We start from the raw sequence: 13719 nt of genomic DNA, 5'->3' as shown, positions 1-13719 counted from the left end.
CTGTCCATGAGGGTAGAGACTGTCCCTGTAATCTGGAATGACAGTTGTGCTATTGCAGCCTCCATCCTCTCAAAGTTGCTCTTAATTTTGCATGGTTGCATAGTTAAAGATTATGTATCTTGATTGAGGTTGTTGTGTATGGGTTGGTTGTTATGGTATGATGTGTTTTATGAGTTATGGTAGGGTCTATGGTTCTCTGTTTGATGGTTGGGGTTGTGGTTGGGATGTTGATTTGATGGATAAGGCTTGTTGTGGTCCTGGTTGTGGTTTTGTTGATTTCCCCACCCAAAGTTTCGGTGGTTCTTCCAACCTGGGTTGTATATCTTAGAGTGTGGGTCATATGGTGTCCTGGATGAATTGTTCACATAATTATCTTGTTCTCAGTCACCTTCAGATTCGGGTGCATTCCCTTCTTGTTGAGGAGTTTGGTCTTGAATGACTAAGGCTTGGTTGGCCTCCATCCTCTTAGTTAAGGCTGCTATTTGTGCTGCAATTGCCTTGTTCTGAGCTAACAAAGCATCTACATAATTGAGTTCTAGCACTCTTTTCTTCTGAGTCCTTTCTGAAGCATAGGAATACTCATTTTCAGCTACAGTCTTAATGAAATCTATGGCCTCTTCAATGGTTTTCTTTTTGTTGAGTGAGCCTCCTGAAGAATGATCCACTGCCTTCTTTGCTTCATAGGATAGTCCCTCGTAAAAGATATGTAGTTGTACCCACTCATTGAATATTTTCGGTGGGCATCTTCTTGACAAATCTTTGAATCTCTCCCAGGCCTCATAGAGTGTTTCTCCATCTTGTTGTCTGAAAGTTTGCACCTCAGCTCTCAGCCTATTGATTCTTTGTGGAGGGTAAAATCTTGCAAGGAATCTGTTCACGACCTCCTCCCATGTAGTTAGGCTATCCTTGGGGAATGATTCCAACCACTTTGCTGCCTTATCTCTGAGTGAGAAAGGAAACAAGAGTAGTTTGTAGATGTTAGGGTGTACCCCGTTGGACTTTACAGGATCACATATCCTCAGGAATGTGCTGAGATGTTGATTAGGGTCTTCTTGGGTACTTCCTCCATATAAGCAATTATTCTGAACAAGTGTGATGAGTTGAGGCTTCAGCTCAAAATTATTGGCATGAATTGTTGGCTTTAGGATGCTGCTGCCACAATTTTCTAGGTTTGGGTTGATGTATGAGCCTAAGACTCTCCTTTCTTGCCCATCATGATTGACTGGGCCTCCTCTGGCATGGTTATGAACTTCTTCCACATGGTGATTCTCCATATTCTCCTCCATGTTCGTCTCAAAATATTCTTCCTCTTCCTCAGCACCAACGACTCTTTTCCCTCTTACTTCCCTCCTTATTCTAAGGAAGGTCCTCTCAGGTTCAGAATCAAAGGAAGTTGAAGCCCTGCTTCTCCTACCTGTCATATAATCAATAAAGGCAAAAAAAATCAAGAAAGAAAATGGATGAAGAAATTACTTTTGTTAGAGTAGTTGTTAATGTGAGTGGTGTAATTGATCAAATAGTTAGAAGATTGGAAATATGGATACTAAACAAAATAATCAAAGAAGAAGGAAATAGAACTCAAAATAAAATAAAAATGTGCTAACTAAAAGAAATTAAAATAACAAGGAATTTAAATTGCTTAATCTAGCTCTCCAATCAATTTAATCACTGTCAAATTTAAGCCAATCCCCGGCAACGGCGCCATAAAACTTGATGAGTTTCTAATTCACACCCCATTCAAAAATTAGTGAATTAGTTCTTTTGGCAAGCACACCAAAATTATCGCCAAGTAATAACCCACAGTGGAGTGGGATCGTATCCACAGAGATTGGCAAATTCAAGCAGTTTTAATTGATTGATGAATTAGTCAAGCGGATCAATAAGATTGTGAAGTGCAGAATTGTAAATGACATAAATGTAAATGACTAGAATACAAGGAAAAGCAATAAAGTGCAGAAACAAAAATTGCAGAATGTAAAGTGCTGAATCATAAATGACTTGAATGTAAATGGGAGTGGGGAATTGCAGAATATGTTCTTGATGTTCATCATGATCTTCAAAGTGTTCTTCGTGTTCATCTTGACATTCATAGTGTTCTTGCATGCATCATGTGTTTTGATCTAAAATTTCCATGCATTGAGTCTTTTTGTTGTTTTTCTCTCTCATCATTAAAATTCAAAAATAAAAAATATATCTTTTCCTTAATTTTCTCATAATTTTCGAAAATTTGAGTTGGCTTAGTCAAAAATTTTTAAAATTAGTTAGTTCTTATAAGTCAAGTCAAATTTTCAATTTTAAAAAATCTTATCTTTTCAAAATCTTTTTCAAAAATCAAATCTCTTTTACTTTTATCTTATGATTTTCGAAAATTTAAACTATTTTTCAAAATCTTTTTCTTATTTTATTTCAAATTTTCGAAACTTAACTAACAAGTAATGTGATTGATTCAAAAATTTGAAGTTTGTTACTCTATTGTTAAGAAATGTTCAATCTTTAAATTCTAGAATCATATCTTTTAGTTTCTTGTTAGTCAAGTATGTAATTTTAATTTTAAATATTAAATCTTTTCTAACTATATCTTTTTAATCATATATTTTTATCATATCTTTTTAAATTTTATCTTTTTCAAAAATTTGATTTCAAAATATCTTCTTATCTTCTTATCTTTTCAAAATTGATTTTCAAATCTTTTTCAACTAACCAATTAACTTTTGTTTATTTTTTTATCTTTTTCAAAACCACCTAACTAATTTTAGCTCTCTAATTTTCAAAAATTACCTCCCTCTTTTTCAAAATTCTTTTAATTAACTAATTGTTTTAAATTTTAATTTTAATTTTAATTCTTTCCTTTAATTTTCGAAAATTACTAACCTTTTTTTTTAAATTAATTTTCAAATTCTCCCCCTCTCATCTTCTTCTATTTATTTATTTATTTACTAACATTTCTCTTCATCTCAAGAATCTGAACCTATCTTCACCCTTGTGTTTGGATTCTTAACTCTTCTCCTTCTTCTATTCCTTTCTTCTTCTACTAACATAAAGGAATCTCTATACTGTGACATAGAGGATTCCTCTTCCTTTTCTGTTCTCTTCTTTCTCATATGAGCAGGAACAAGAAAAAAGGCATTGTTGTTGAAGCTGATCCTGAACCTGGAAGGACTCTGAAGAGAAAACTAAGAGAAGCTAAATTACAACAATCCAAAGACAACCTTACTGAAATTTTCGAACAAGAAAAGGATATGGCAGCCGAACCCAACAACAATAATGCAAGGAGGATGCTTGGTGATTATACTACACCTACTTCCAAATTTGATGGAAGAAGCATCTCAATTCCTGCCATTGGAGCAAACAATTTTGAGCTGAAATCTCAACTAATTGCTCTAATGCAACAAAACTGCAAGTTTTATGGACTTCCATCAGAGGATCCCTACCAATTTTTAACTGAGTTCTTGCAGATCTGTGAGACTGTTAAGACTAATGGAGTAGATCTTGAAGTCTACAGGCTCATGCTTTTCCCTTTTGTTGTAAGAGACAGAGCTAGAACATGGTTGGACTCACAACCTAAGGATAGCCTGGACTCTTGGGATAAGCTGGTCACGGCCTTCTTGGTTAAATTCTTTCCTCCTCAAAAGCTGACCAAGCTTAGAGTGGATGTTCAGACCTTCAAGCAAAAAGATGGTGAATCCCTCTTTGAAGCTTGGGAAAGATACAAGCAGATGACCAAAAAGTGTCCTTCTGACATGTTTTCAGAGTGGACCATGTTAGATATATTCTATTATGGTCTGTCTGAGTTCTCTAAGATGTCACTGGACCATTCTGCAGGTGGATCTATTCACCTAAAGTAAACACCTGCAGAAGCTCAGGAACTTATTGAAATGGTTGCAAATAACCAATTCATGTACACTTTTGAGAGGAATTCTGTGAATAATGGGACACCTCAGAGGAAGGGAGTTCTTGAAATTGATGCTCTGAATGCCATATTGGCTCAGAACAAAATGTTGACTCAGCAAGTCAATATGACTTCTTAAAGTCTGAATGGATGGCAAAATGCATCCAACAGCATTAAAGAGGCATCTTCTGAAGAAGACGCTTATGATCCTGAAAACCCTGCAATGGCAGAGGTAAATTACATGGAGGAAGCCTTTGGCAACATCTATAACCCCTCATGGAGAAATTATCCAAATTTCTCATGGAAGGATCAACAAAAGCCTCAACAAGGCTTTAATAATAGTGGAAGAAACAGGTTTAGCAATAGCAAGCCTTTTCCATCATCTTCTCAGCAACAGACAGAGAATTCTGAGCAGAGCACCTCTAACTTAGCAAATATAGTCTCTGATCTGTCTAAGGCCACTTTAAGCTTCATGAGTGAAACAAGGTCCTTCATCAGAAATTTGGAGGCACAAGTGGGCCAGCTGAGTAAGAAAGTCACTGAAACCCCTCCTAGTAGTCTCCCAAGCAATATTGAAGAGAATCCAAAAAGAGAGTGCAAGGCCATTGACATAATCAACATGGCCGAACCTAGAGAGGAAGGAGAGGTCGTGAATCCCAATGAGGAAGACCTCAGGGGACGTCTCTCAAGCAAGAAGGAGTTTCTTATTGAGGACTTAAAGGAATCTGAAGGTCATATAGAGACCATAGAGATCCCATTAAACCTCCTTCTGCCATTCATGAGCTCTGAAAACTATTCTTCCTCTGAAGAGGATGAAGATGTAACTGGAGAGCAAGTTACTCAACATCTAGGAGCTATCATGAAGCTGAATGCCAAGTTGTTTGGTAATGAGACTTGGGAAGGTGAACCTCCCTTGCTCATTGGTGAACTAGATACATGGGTTCAGCAAACTTTACCTCAAAAGAAACAAGATCCTGGTAAATTCTTAATACCCTGTACCATAGGCACCATGACCTTTGAAAAGGCTTTGTGTGACCTAGGGTCAGGCATAAATCTTATGCCACTTTCTGTAATGGAGAAGCTGGGGATCATTGAGGTACAGCCTGCCATATTCTCATTGTAAATGGCAGACAAGTCAGTAAGACAAGCTTATGGATTGGTAGAGGACGTGTTGGTAAAGGTTGAAGGCCTTTACATCCCTGTTGATTTTATAATCTTAGACACTAGGAAGGAGGAGGATGAATGCATCATCCTTGGAAGACCTTTCCTAGCCACAGCAGGAGCTGTGATAGATGTTAACATAGGAGAATTAGTCCTTCAATTGAATGGGGACTACCTTGTGTTTAAGACCCAAGGGTGTTCTTCTTTAACAATGGAGAGGAAGCATGAAAAGCTTCTCTCTGTACAGAGTCAAACAGAGCCCCCACAATCAAACTCTAAGTTTAGTGTTGGGAGGCCAGAGCTAAACTCTAAGTTTGGTATTGAATTCCCACATTCAAACTCTAAGTTTGGTGTTGCGAGTCTACAACATTGACCTGATCACCTTTGAGGCTCCATGAGAGCCCACTGTCAAGCTATTGACATTAAAGGAGTGCTTATTGGGAGGCAACCCAATTTTTATTTATCTTATTTTATTTTTCTTTTATTGTTCTTTTACGTTTTATTAGGTTCATGATCATGTGAAGTCACAAAATAAATATTAAAATTAAAAAAGGATAAAAAACAGCAAAAGAAAAAGCATACCCTGGAGGAAGGGCTTACTGGCGTTTAAACGCCAGTAAGGAGCATCTGGCTGGCGTTCAACGCCAGAACAGAGCATAGATCCGGTGTTGAACACCAGAAACAAGCAACATCCTGGCGTTTAAACGCCAGGAAAACACCCTGAGGAGAGCTGGCGTTGAACGCCAGAAACAAGCATGGAACTGGCATTCAATGCCAGAAACATGTTGCAAATGGGCGTTGAACGCCAAAAACAAGCATGAAGCTGGCGTTCAACGGCAGAAACAAGCATCAATCTGGCGTTGAACACCAGGATTGCATGAAAAGGACGTTTTACACGCCTCATTGGTGCAGGGATGTATATCCTTGACACCTCAAGATCTGTGAACCCCACAGGATCACCTCAGAATCTGTGGACTCCACAGGATCCCCACCTACCTCAACTCACCTTCTCTCCTCTTCACACAACCCAATAAACACTCTTCCCCAAAACCTTTCACCAATCACCTTAATCTCTCTTCCCCATCACCTCTTCACCACTCACATCCATCCACTCTTCCCCAAAAACCCCATCTACCTTCAAAATTCAAAATCTCTTTCCCACCCAAACCCACCCTAAATAGCCGAACCAACTTGATAAACCACTATTTCATGATTTATATTGTATTTAATTGAGTGGTTTTATCAAGCTTTTCACCCATTTATTCATAAGATTTGCATGATTTTACAATTCCTTCCTAGTTTAGTTCTATGATTGAAAACACGCTTCTTTGGTCTTAATTTAGCAAATCTCAATCATCTCTTATTACCATTCGATGCCTTGATCTGTGTGTTAAGTGTTTCAGGCTTCATAGGGCAGGAATAGTTTAGAGAATAAAGAGGAAGCGTGCGAAATTGGAAGGAACACAAGGAATTGAGGAGATGACCAGCGAGAAGTCACGCGGTCGCATGGCTCACGCGACTGCGTCAAATGGAAGAAATCAGAGTGACGCGATCGCGTGCCTAACGCGACCGCGCGGATTAGAAGCTGCACGAATGACGCAAATGCGTGGACGACGCGCACGCGTGATACGAAAAACACTGAGTGACGCGATCGCATGGACGACGTGGACCCATGACGTGCGCGATCTGCAGAAGTACAAAAGTAACTGGCAGAGATTCTGGGCCGCATTTCAAGCTAGTTTTCGGCCCAGAAACATAGATTAAAGTCAGAGAACATGCAGAGACTCAACAGGCTTTTCATAATTCACAATTTTAGGTTTTAGATGTAGTTTTTAGAGAGAGAGGTTCTCTCCTCTCTCTTAGGATTTAGGATTAGGATTACGATTAGGATTTCAACTTCTTCATCACAGGTTCAATGTTCCTTTAATTTATTTTCTACTTTTATTTATCACTTTAGTTGATTATTTGATGTTGCCAATTTGGCTTATGGATTTCTATGTTCAACCTAACCTTCTATTTAAATATAATTTGAGGTATTTCAGACTTATGATTGTTTTCTCTAATTTATGTTATTGATGCTTGTGTTCTATCCAAATTATTTTCATTCAAGTAGATTTTATTCCCTTTTGGCTTTGGTTGATTAATTGGTAACTCTTGAGTTATCAAACTCATTGTTGACTGAAAATTTGAATTCTTCAAGAATTAATTCGAGATCCAATAATTCTAACTTTTCCCAAGGAAAGACTGGAATTTGAAGATTCGAATTAATTCATCCACTTAACTTACCTTCATAGTTGGCGGTTAACAAAGTGGGAAAAAATCCAATTCTCATCACAATTGATAAGGATAACTAGGATAGGACTTCTAATTTCTCATATCTTGCCAAGAGTTTATTTTACAGTTATTTATTTATTTTTCTTATCATTTACCATACTTGTTCCTCACTTTCAAAACCCCCAATTTACAAACTCATAACCAATAATAAGAACATACCTCCCTGCAATTCCTTGAGAAGATGACCTGAGGTTTAAATACTTCGGTTATTAATTTATTTAGGGGTTTGTTACTTGTGAGAACCAAAACGTTTGTAAGAAAGGTTGATTGCTTGGTTTAGTAACTATACTTACAACGAGAGTTTACTATAACCTCTAAACCATCAATCTTCAATTCTTCAAAATTGCGCCATTGTTGGGGAATTGCAAACGTGTGCCTTATTATTGGTTATTGTAAATATTTTTCAAAAAAAATATTTTTCTTTTACTTGTTTATTTGTTTCTTCTTTTCCCCCTTATTTCTGATAACTACTATGAATTCTCACCCCTCTCGCCTTGAGTTTGGTTCTAATTTTGTTGCAAGGAATGGAAGCTATAACAGGACTATGCATCAAGGTCTAAGCAATCAAAGATGGATGGAGCCACAAGGATCTGATCACCCCTTTAGGCAACAACATCCTCCTAGATATCATGGACAAAGACCATTTTACAATGCATGCCCAACTGATATATTTGGTGGATGGTGCGCGAAATTGTGAACAATACTTTTCACAACTCTCATAATCCCCGGTCATGAACTCCAAAAACTTGGTAGCTCAATCCCATGGCATTACACAACTTCGCACAACTAACCAGCAAGTGCACTGGGTCGTCCAAGTAATACCTTACGTGAGTAAGGGTCGATCCCACGGAGATTGTTGGTATGAAGCAAGCTATGGTCACCTTGTAAATCTTAGTCAGGCAGACTCAAATGGGTATCGTGGTATACGAATAAAGCATAAAGATAAAGATAGAGATACTTATGTAATTCATTGGTAGGAACTTCAGATAAGCGCATGAAGATGCCTTCCCTTCCGTCTCTCTGCTTTCCTACTGTCTTCATCCAATCCTTCTTACTCCTTTCCATGGCAAGCTCGTGTAGGGTTTCACCGTTGTCAATGGCTACCTCCCATCCTCTCAGTGAAAGCGATTGCATATGCCCTGTCACGGCACGCGGAATTCAGCTGTCGGTTCTCGGTCAGGCCGGAATAGAATCCATTGATTCTTTTGCGTCTGTCACTAACGCACCGCCTGCTAGGAGTTTGAAGCACGTCACAGTCATTCAATCATTGAATCCTACTCAGAATACCACAGACAAGGTTAGACCTTCCGGATTCTCTTGAATGCTGCCATCAGTTCTCGCCTATACCACGAAGACTCTGATCTCACGGAATGGTTGGCTCGTTTGTCAGGCGAGCACTCGGTTGTCAGGCGATCAACCATGCATCGTGCAATCAGGAATCCAAGAGATATTCACTAGAGCCTTGGTTGCTTGTAGAACAAAAGTGGTTGTCAGTCACCTTGTTCATAAGTGAGAATGATGATGAGTGTCACGGATCATCACATTCATCAAGTTGAAGAACAAGTGATATCTTAGAACAAGAACAAGCGGAATTGAATGGAAGAACAATAGTAATTGCATTAATACTCGAGGTACAGCAGAGCTCCACACCTTAATCTATGGTGTGTAGAAACTCCACCGTTGAAAATACATAAGCATAAAGTCTAGGCATGGCCGAATGGCCAGCCTCCAAATTGAGTTCAATCATAAAACATGATCAAAAGCTCTCTAATACAATAGTAAAAGGTCCTACTTATAGAAAACTAGTAGCCTAGGGTGTACATAGATGAGTAAATGACATAAAAATCCACTTCCGGGCCCACTTGGTGTGTGCTTGGGCTGAGCAATGAAGCAATTTCGTGTAGAGACTCTTCTTGGAGTTAAACGCCAGCTTTTATGCCAGTTTGGGCGTTTAACTCCCATTTGGGTGCCAGTTCCAGCGTTTAACGCTGGGATTTCTTGAGGTGATTTTGAACGCCGGTTTGGGCCATCAAATCTTGGGCAAAGTATGGACTATTATATATTGCTGGAAAGCCCAGGATGTCTACTTTCCAACGCCGTTGAGAGCGCGCCAATTGGGCTTCTGTAGCTCCAGAAAATCCACTTCGAGTGCAGGGAGTTCAGAATCCAACAGCATCTGCAGTCCTTTTTAGTCTCTGAATCAGATTTTTGCTCAGGTCCCTCAATTTCAGCCAGAAAATACCTGAAATCACAGAAAAACACACAAACTCATAGTAAAGTCCAGAAAAGTGAATTTTAACTAAAAACTAATAAAAATATACTAAAAACTAACTAGATCATACCAAAAACATACTAAAAACAATGCCAAAAAGTGTATAAATTATCCGCTCATCACAACACCAAACTTAAATTGTTGCTTGTCCTCAAGCAACTGAAAATCAAATAAGATAAAAAGAAGAGAATATGCAATGAATTCCAAAAACATCTATGAAGATCAGTCTTAATTAGATGAGCGGGGCTTTTAGCTTTTTGCCTCTGAACAGTTTTGGCATCTCACTCTATCCTTTGCAACTCAGAATGATTGGCTTCTTTAGGAACTCAGAATCCAGATAGTGTTATTGATTCTCCTAGTAGAGTATGATGATTCTTGAACACAGCTACTTTATGAGTCTTGGCCGTGGCCCAAAGCACTCTGTCTTCCAGTATTACCACCGGATACATACATGCCACAGACACATAATTGGGTGAACCTTTTCAGATTGTGACTCAGCTTTGCTAAAGTCCCCAATTAGAGGTGTCCAGGGTTCTTAAGCACACTCTTTTTGCCTTGGATCACAACTTTATTCTTTCTTTTTCTCTTTCTTTTTCGGTTTTTTTTTTTTTTTTTTTTTTTCGGTTGCTTTCTTTTTTTTTTTTTTTTATATTCACTGCTTTTTCTTGCTTCAAGAATCATTTTTATGATTTTTCAGATCCTCAGTAACATGTCTCCTTTTTCATCATTCTTTCAAGAGCCAACATTCATGAACCACAAATTCAAGATACATATGCACTGTTTAAGCATACATTCAGAAGACAAAAGTAATGCCACCACATCAAAATAATTAAACTATTATAAAATTCAAAATTCATGCAATTCTTTCTTTTTTTCTCAATTAAGCACGTTTTTATTCAAGAAAGGTGATGGATTCATAGGACATTCATAACTTTAAGGCATAGACACTAAGACACTAATGATCACAAGACACAAACATGGATAAACATAAGCATAAAATTCAAAAAACAGAGGAATAAAGAACAAGAAAATTAAAGAACGGGTCCACCTTAGTGATGGCGGCTCTTTCTTCCTCTTGAAGATCCTATGGAGTGCTTGAGCTCCTCAATGTCTCTTCCTTGTCTTTGTTGCTCCTCCCTCATGATTCTTTGGTCTTCTCTAATTTCATGAAGGATGATGGAGTGTTCTTGATGCTCCACCCTTAGTTGTCCCATGTTGGAACTCAATTCTCCTAGGGAGGTGTTCAGTTGCTCCCAATAGTTTTGTGGAGGAAAGTGCATCCCTTGGGGCATCTCAGGGATCTCATGATGAGTGGGGTCTCTTGTGTGCTCCATCCTCTTCTTAGTAATGGGCTTGTCCTCATCAATAGGGGTGTCTCCCTCTATGTCAACTCCAACTGAATAACAGAGGTGACAAATGAGATGAGGGAAGGCTAACCTTGCCAAGGTAGAGGACTTGTCCGCCACCTTATAGAGTTCTTGGGCTATAACCTCATGAACTTCCACTTCTTCTCCAATCATGATGCTATGAATCATGATGGCCCGGTCTAGAGTAACTTCGGACCGGTTGCTAGTGGGAATGATTGAGCGTTGAATGAACTCCAACCATCCTCTAGCCACGGGTTTGAGGTCATGCCTTCTCAATTGAACCGGCTTGCCTCTTGAATCTCTCTTCCATTGTGCGCCCTCTTCACATATGACTGTGAGGACTTGGTCCAACCTTTGATCAAAGTTGACCCTTCTAGTGTAAGGATGTTCATCTCCTTGCATCATGGGCAAATTGAATGCCAACCTTACACTTTCCGGACTAAAATCCAAATAATTCCCCCGAACCATAGTAAGATAATTTTTTGGATTCGGGTTAACACTTTGATCATGGTTCTTGGTGATCCATGCATTGGCATAGAACTCTTGAACCATCAAGATTCCGACTTGTTGAATGGGGTTGGTAAGAACTTCCCAACCTCTTCTTCGGATCTCATGTCGGATCTCCGGATATTCACCCTTTTTGAGTGAAAAGGGGACCTCGGGGATCACCTTCTTCAAGGCCACAACTTCATAGAAGTGGTCTTGATGCACCCTTGAGATGAATCTCTCCATCTCCCATGACTCGAAGGTGGAAGCTTTTGCCTTCCCTTTCCTCTTTTTAGAGGTTTCTCCGGCCTTGGATGCCATAAATGGTTATGGAAAAACAAAAAGCAATGCTTTTACCACACCAAACTTAAAATGTTTGCTCGTCCTCGAGCAAAAGAAGAAAGAAGAGAGTAGAAGAAGAAGAAATGAGGAGAAAGGGAATGGCTTTGTATTCGGCCAAAGGGGAGAGAGATGGTGTTTAAGGTGTGTGAAAATGAAGGAGTGAAGGAGGGTTTATATAGGAGAGGGGGAGAGGGTTGTTCGGCCATGTGAGGGTGGGTTTGGGTGGGAAAGTGGTTTGAATTTGAATGGAGGGGTAGGTGGGGTTTTATGAAGGATGGATGTGAGTGGTGAAGAGAAGGAGGGGATTTGATAGGTGAGGGGTTTTTGGGGAAGAGTTGTTGAGGTGATTGGTGAAGAAGAGAGAGAGTGGTAGGGTAGGTGGGGATCCTGTGGGCTCCACAGATCCTGTGGTGTCAAGGAAAAGTCATTCCTGCACCAAATGGCATGCAAAATCACGTTTTGAGCCATTTCTGGCGTTAAACGCCGGGCTGGTGCCCATTCCTGGCGTTTAACGCCAGGTTCCTGCCCTTTTCTGGCGTTTAACGCCAGTCTGGTGCCCCTTTCTGGCGTTAAACGCCCAGAATGGTGCCAGACTGGGCGTTAAACGCCCAACAGCTAACCTTACTGGCGTTTAAACGCCAGTAAGTGCGTCCTCCAGGGTGTGCTGTTTTTCTTCCTGTTTTTCATTCTGTTTTTGCTTTTTTCATTGATTTTGTGACTTCTTATGATCATCAACCTACAAAAAAAAATAAAATAACAAAAGGAAATAGTTAATTATAAAACATTAGGTTGCCTCCCAACAAGCGCTTCTTTAATGTCATTAGCTTGATAGAGGACTCTCATGGAGCCTCACAGATACTCAGAGCCATGTTGGAACCTCCCAACACCAAACTTAGAGTTTGAATGTGGGGGTTCAACACCAAACTTAGAGTTTGGTTGTGGCCTCCCAACACCAAACTTAGAGTTTGACTGTGGGGGCTCTGTTTGGCTCTGTTTTGAGAGAAGCTCTTCATGCTTCTTCTCCATGGTGATAGAGGGGTATCCTTGAGCCTTAAACACAAAGGATTCTTCATTCACTTGAATGATTAACTCTCCTCTATCAACATCAATCACAGCCTTTGCTGTGGCTAGGAAGGGTCTGCCAAGGATGATGGATTCATCCATGCACTTCCCAGTCTCTGGGACTATGAAATCAGTAGGGATGTAATGGTCTTCAATCTTAACCAAAACATTTTCTACAAGTCCATGAGCTTGTTTTCTTGAGTTGTCTGCCATCTCTAGTGAGATTTTTGCAGCTTGTACCTCAAAGATCCCTAGCTTCTCCATTACAGAGAGGGGCATGAGGTTTACACTTGACCCTAAGTCACACAAGGCCTTCTTGAAGGTCATGGTGCCTATGGTACAAGGTATTGAAAACTTCCCAGGATCCTGCCTCTTTTGAGGCAGTTTCTGCCTAGACAAGTCATCCAGTTCTTTGGTGAGCAAAGGGGGTTCATCCTCCCAAGTCTCATTTCCAAATAACTTGTCATTTAGCTTCATGATTGCTCCAAGGTATTTAGCAACTTGCTCTTCAGTGACATACTCATCCTCTTCAGAGGAAGAATACTCATCAGAGCTCATGAATGGCAGAAGTAAATCCATTGGAATCTCTATGGTCTCATTTTGAGCCTCAGATTCCCATGGTTCCTCATTGGGGAACTCATAGGAGGCCAGTGGACATCCAGTGAGGTCTTCCTCAGTGGCGTTCACTGCCTCTTCTTCCTCCCATAATTCGGCCATGTTAATGGCTTTGCACTCTCCTTTTGGATTTTCTTCAGTATTGCTTGGGAGAGCACCAGGAGGGAGTTTAGTGATTTTCTTGCTCAGCT

Source organism: Arachis stenosperma, chromosome 4 (genome assembly GCF_014773155.1).
Source record: "Arachis stenosperma cultivar V10309 chromosome 4, arast.V10309.gnm1.PFL2, whole genome shotgun sequence".
Classification (NCBI taxonomy): domain Eukaryota; kingdom Viridiplantae; phylum Streptophyta; class Magnoliopsida; order Fabales; family Fabaceae; genus Arachis; species Arachis stenosperma.
This window is presented reverse-complemented; position numbering follows the sequence as displayed.